Source organism: Apodemus sylvaticus, chromosome 5, assembly GCF_947179515.1.
Source record: "Apodemus sylvaticus chromosome 5, mApoSyl1.1, whole genome shotgun sequence".
Taxonomy (NCBI): Eukaryota; Metazoa; Chordata; class Mammalia; order Rodentia; family Muridae; genus Apodemus; species Apodemus sylvaticus.
This window is the reverse complement of record NC_067476.1, coordinates 2,576,368-2,583,040: the sequence shown is the minus strand read 5'-3', so window position 1 is coordinate 2,583,040 and position 6,673 is coordinate 2,576,368. Positions and strand designations below refer to the sequence as shown.

Sequence of the window (6,673 nt, the reverse complement as noted above, 5' to 3'; positions counted from 1 at the left end):
CAAGCTGATCTTGTGTTTCCTTGGGTGTGCGCCGACATAAGACTCAAGTTGGGTCTCCCCAAAATGGGGGTCCTTCATTGTGGGAGCTTGCCCAGGATCCCTGCAGCACCCAGGAACCCCGAAGACCCCTTGGAGGTACGTCTGTATGAGTTTTGAGTGTCTGAGTGCAGAGCCGCTGTATTGTGTTTTGGTTTCGATTTGTAACAGACAGGAGTAGACGTGGAATCCTGCTCCATGGTTAGTTAGCAGCTGCCGCTGTGGGACATAAGGACCCAGTGGCTGCAGAAGGGGATGCCCGAGGGCCGTGGACTGCAACCCTGGAGGTCCCTCCGAGGGTGAGGGACAGTTAGAAGATCCTGACCTTGGTTTTTCGGAATGAAGGGAACAAAGTGCTCTTTCTACCGAAGAGAGAGTGGGGGCAGAATCCCACTCCATCAGAAGTTGCGTTTGGTTGTTTGTTTAACTCCAGACGTGGGCGATTGTGTTTGAATGTATTAGTGTCTGTTGTTTGTGTTCTATTCTTGTGCTTCTTGTTTTTTGCCATGGGGCAGACAGTGACGACCCCTTTGTCTTTGACTAAGAACTATTGGACCTACGTTAGGGCGAGAGGACAGAATTTGTCAGTAGAAATTAAGAAAAATCCCTGGCAGACCTTCTGCACCTCAGAATGGCCTACCTTTGGAGTAGGCTGGCCACCCATAGGGACTTTTGATTTGCCTACCATCAGGGCTGTGATTTGCCTACCATTGTCTTTCAGGAAGGACCGGGATCGCACCCAGACCAACAGCCGTACATATATCACGGTATGGGAGGACCTGGCCACCCGAGTGAGTCTGGCCATTCCTTCCACCCCGCCATTCCGGCTCCAGGATCCTGGCTGTCCCGGAAAGTGCTGCGGAAGAGAAACCGAAGTTGCAGCCGAAAGAAGATGGTGGATGCAGCATTTCACCAGTACCCACCCCCAAGATTTACCCTGAAATAGAGGGACCCCCTGAATGGCCTACTCCCCTGCCCCCACCTTACCCGCAAGCTCCACAACCGGAACCCCAACCCTTGGCTCCACCGGCCCCCCCTCCGCCTCCAGCCCCTGAGGCTGGGGAAAGGGAGGGCCCCTCTGCAGGGACAAGAAGTCAACGAGAAGCTACCCCCGAGGGGCCAGCTGACTCCACTGTGGCACTTCCCTTTAGGGCTGTCAGGGTACCCCTAGGTCCAAATGACCAGGATGGCTTACAGCTTTTGCAATATTGGCCTTTCTTTACCTCTGATCTCTATAACTGGAAAATTAATCATCCTCCTTTTTCAGATAATCCGGCAGGGCTTACAGGTCAGATAGAGTCCCTGATGTACTCACATCAGCCCACCTGGGACGACTGCCAACAACTCTTACAGACCTTGTTCACCACCGAGGAGAAAGAAAGGATTCTCCTTGAGGCTCAGAAGAATGTCCGAGACAATGCCGGATGCCCTGTCCAGACCCTCGAGGGGATAGATGAAGGATTCCCTTTGACACGTCCTCAATGGGACTATAACATGGCACAAGGTAGGGAACGGCTGTCCAATTATTGTCGGGCTCTAGTGGCGGGCCTCAGAGGTGCCGCACAAAGGCCCACAAATTTGGGTAAGGTAAGAGAGGTCATGCAGGGGCCGACGGAACCCCTTTCAGTCTTTCTGGAGAGGCGCATGGAGGCATACAGAAGGTATACCCCTTTTGACCCTACGTCTGAAGGGCAGTGAGCTTCTGTGATTATGGCTTTTATTGGGCAGTCAGCCCCTGACATTAGAAAGAAATTGCAACGGATTGAGGGACTGCAGGATTATACTATAAGAGATGTGGTTAGAGAGGCTGAGAAAGTATATCACAAGAGGGAGACAGAGGAAGAGAAACAAGAAAGAGAGAAGAGGGAGAAGAGAGAAGATGAGAATAGGAGAGAGAGAGGAAGCAGGAGAAGACTTTGACTAGAATACTGCCCACAGTAGTAGATAGAGACAGAAGAGACAGGAACAGACAGCTAGGGGACCTAGGAGGCAGAGGATGGCAAGGAGATCCAGAAGAGACAACCCGCGCCTGGAGAAAGATCAATGTGCACACTGTAAAGGTAAAGGACACTGGGCCCGTGAGTGCCCCAAGAAAAAGCAAGGGGCAAAAGTGCTGTCCCTAGAGGATGATGAAGACTAGGGGAGACGGGGCTCGGCTCCCCTCCCCGAGCCTAGGATAACCTTACAAGTGGAGGGGACCCCCATAAGTTTCTTGATCGATACGGGTGCAAAATATTTGGTGCTCAAAACCCCTCTGGGTAAGATAAGAAATAAAAAGACACTGGTAATTGGGGCTACAGGGCAAAAATCCTACCCATGGACTACTTCCCGGACGGTAGATTTAGGAAAAAACTTAGTAACTCACTCATTTCTGGTTATCCCTGAATGCCCTACCCTCCTACTAGGAAGAGATTTGCTAACCAAGTTAAAGGCACAAATAACTTTTGCCCCCTACAGACCGGAATTGTCCTGGGGAGCTATGCCACCTCAGACCTTAGGGCTATCTTTGCAATTAGGAGAAGAATATCTGATTTATCAAAAGGAAACTACCACCCACTGGCTTGCTCGGTTCCCTCAGGCTTGGGCTGAGACGGGGGAATGGGAATGGTGAGTCAGGCCCCCCCAGTAGTGGTTGAGCTCAAGTCTGGAGCCACTCCCATTAGGGTTTGACAGTACCCCAAGGGAAAAGAAGCACGGGAGGGCATACGCCCTCATATCACCAGACTAATCCACAAAGGGATCTTGGTCCCCTGTAAGTCTGCTTGTACCCCCTTCTTCCAGGTAAAGAAACTGGGAATGGGTGACTATCGCCCTGTGCAAGACCTTAGAGAGGTCAATAAGAGAATACAGGACATACACCCCACCGTACCAAAACCCTATAATCTACTCAGCACAATGCCACCTGAACGAGTCTGGTACACAGTGTTAGACCTTAAAGACGCTTTCTTTTGCCTGAGGTTACACCCTAACAGCCAGCCCTTGTTCGCCTTTGAATGGCGAGACCCTGAGAATGGCAGAACTGGACAGCTTACTTGGACTAGGTTGCCTCGAGGATTAAAAATTCACCAATTCTGTTTGATGAGACCCTGCATCAGGACTTAGCCCCCTTTCAAGCCAATAATCCACAGGCGACCCTCCTGATATATGTGGATAACTTTCTCTGGGCCACAGAGACATGTGAGTAACGGGAGCATGGGACTCAGAATCTCCTGGCTGAGCTAGGTGAGTTGGGGTACCGGGTTTCGGCTAAAAAGGCACAGCTGTGATGGACTGAGGTGACCTATTTGGGATATACCCTGAAGAATGGACAGCGATGGCTCACAGAAGCCAGAAAACGGACAGTGACACAGATTCCAACCCCAACCACCCCTCGCTAGGTAAGAGAATTCCTGGGGATGGCAGGATTCTTCAGACTCTCGATCCTGGGGTTTGCCACCCTGGCAGCCCCCTTATACCCCCTGACCAAAGAAAAAGGGGAAATTATTTGAACTAAAGAACACCAATTGGCTTTTGAAACTCTCAAAAAGGTGCTGCTACAGCCCTAGCACTGCCTGACCTAAAGAAACCTTTTACCCTATACATTGATGAGAGAAATGGAGTGGCTAGGGGGGTCCTTACCCAGACTTTAGGAACCTGGAGGTGCCCTGTAGCCTACTTGTCAAAGAAACTGGACCCAGTGGCTAGCAGATGGCCTTCCTGTCTACTAGCTATTGCCGTACTAGTGAAAGAAGCTGATAAACTGACTATGGGCCAGAAGGTGACCATAGTGGCCCTATATGCCCTTGAAAGCATCATCTGACAGCCCCCAGACCATTGGATAACTAACGCCAGGATGACCCACTACCAGAGTTTGTTGCTGACTGAGCGGGTGACTTTCACTCCACCTGCTATTCTCAACCCCGCCACCTTACTGCCTGAAGCTGATGAAGCTGCCGTACATCACTGTGGAGATATACTGGCTGAGGAAAGTGGGACTCGGCCAGACTTAACTGACCATTCTTGGCCCGGGATGATGACTTGGTTCACCGATGGAAGCAGCTTTGTGGTGGAAGGTAAGTGCAGAGCTGGGGCAGCGGTAGTGGATGGGAAGTCTGTCATATGGGCCAGTAGCCTACCCGAAGGAACATCAGCCCAGAAAGCAGAGCTTATTGCCTTAACCCAGGCTTTGAGACTAGCAGAGGGAAAAACTGTCAATGTTTACACTGACAGCTGATACACTTTTGCAACAGCTCACATTCATGGGGAGATATACCGACAGCATGGATTATTAACTTCCACTGGAAAAGATACCAAAAACAAAGAAGAAATCCTTAGTTTGTTAGAAGCTGTTCATTTGCCCCACAAGGTGGTGATCATTCATTGTCCAGGACATCAAAAGCGAGCTGGATTAGTAGAAAACAGAAATCAAATGGTGGACCAGGTAGCTAAAGAGGCAGCACAAGTGCCACTGACTTTGGCAATTAAAACCTCATTTCAGTCAACCAAAGAGATCCCAGAAAAACAGACTCTCACAAGAGAAAAGGGGCTAGAATACTTGACTAACATACATTGCCTCACCCACTTGGGAGCAAAAAAGATGATAAATCTGGTCAATAGATCCCCTTATTATATTCCTCAACTTCAGAAGGCAGTAGAGGCTCTGGTAAAGAACTGTCAAGCATGTGCACTTACCAATGCCGTACCCAACAAGACCAATAGTAGAAGACGTTTACGAGGAGACAGACCAGGGACCTATTGGGAGATTGACTTTACCGAAGTCAGACTTGCCAGATATGGAAATAAATACCTTCTAGTTTTCATAGATACCTTCTCAGCGTGGACTGAAGCATTCCCCACCAAAAGAGAGACAGCTAATGTGGTTGCCATGAAGATGCTTGAAGAAAATTTCCCCGTTTTGGGATACCTAAGGTAACTGGGTCAGACAATGGACCTGCCTTCGTCACCCAGGTAAGTTAGGGATTGGCCAGACAGCTGGGGTTAAATTAGAAGTTACATTGTGCCTACAGACCCCAGATCTCAGGACAGGTAGAAAGGATGAATAGAACTCTAAAAGAGACCTTGACTAAATTGACCTTGGAGACCGGCAGGAATGATTGGTCAGCCCTTCTCCCTTACACCTTATTCCAGCTTTGAAATACTCCTGGAGCTTCAGGTCTGACACCCTTTGAACTAATGTTTGGGGCATCCCCACCCATCTATATGACTGTAGAAAATAGAGCCTGTCCTGATGTGTTTTCCAGCCCCATTCCTCCATCTCACTTCCTAGCTCTGTTGAAGGCTCTCAGATCATGAGAAAAGAAATCTGGGAGCAATTGAAAGAAACCTACGTCCCTGGTGACTTGCTAGTGCTGCACCAGTTTGAAGTGGGAGATACAGTCCTGGTGAGAAGGCACTGAGCAGGGAACCTTGAACCACGGTGGAAAGGACCCTACCTGGTACTGTTGACTATACCTACTGCTGTGAAGGTAGAAGAAATTTCTACCTGGATTCACACCTCACATGTCAAGCAGGCTCCCCCAGGGACTGACCAAGATGAGTGGACTCTGGAAAGGACTAATAATCCTCTTAAACTGCACCTGCATCGCAAGGACAACTCTGAGCAAAGACATCAACTCTCACACTCCAATTCAGCAAACTTGGGAAGTGCTCAATGAGGAGGGGAACATCGTTTGGTCAACTGCCGCAGTGCACCCCCTATGGACTTGGTGGCTGGACGTCATGACTGATATTTGTAAGTTAGCAATGGGATCCCTTTCCTGGGATATCCCTGACCACACTGACCTCCTTAAACCACCAGCTGAAAAGCAGTGATTCCCAAGTGGGATTGGGAGAACATATGGGTGCTCAGGACAGTTCTACATGGCCAACCTCCGGTCTGTGACTTTTTACGTATGCCCTGTCCAAGGACGAGTCAGGAATCTCTAGCATAGGTGTGGAGGGGCATCTGATTTCTATTGTGCTGCATGAGGTTTTGAAACTACGGGAGATATTTACTGGAATCCATCTTTTTCTTGGGACCTGATGACAGTAAAGAGGAGTGGTAGCTATGCTAAGTCAAACCAGGGTGAGGGAGATAGTTCTAAATACCCTGAGAATGGGTGTGCCCATAGCAACAGTTCCAATGGAGCTCGCAAAGGTAAATATTGTAACCCAATACTTATAAAATTCACTAACAAAGGGAGGCAAGAGCTTCAGAGCTGGTTTAGGGTAAACAGTTGGTGTTTGTGAGTATATGCCTCCAGAACAGATCCTGGATTGATTTTCATAATCAAACTGACAGTAGAGAACCCTCCCACTGTGCCCTTGGACCCAACAAGATCTTCCCCAAACAGGGTCCTCCTGCCAGGTCCAAGCCCCCGACCCCTATAACGGTCCCCTCTGTCCCTGTAAAGTCCTTTGGGATCGTCACTCCTCATGGACCCTTGAACATAATCCCCAAATATCCCTCGACGGGATAGAACTGTTCAACCTAGTCAGAGGAGCTTTCTATGCCCTTAACAACACTGATCCAAATGCCACTATAGACTGCTGGTTATGCTTATCCTCCGGCCTTCCTTGCTATGAAGGAATTGCTTATAATGGAAATTTCAATAAAACCAGTAATCATGCTTCCTACTCATGGGGGACGGGGAATAAG

At 49.2% G+C, this 6,673-nt stretch overlaps 1 pseudogene; it reads left to right on the top strand.

Annotated features, from left to right (window-relative positions):
* Nucleotides 1-542: 542 nt before the first annotated feature.
* On the top strand, nucleotides 543-5,690 carry LOC127686455 (uncharacterized; annotated as a pseudogene).
* Nucleotides 5,691-6,673: the final 983 nt, after the last annotated feature.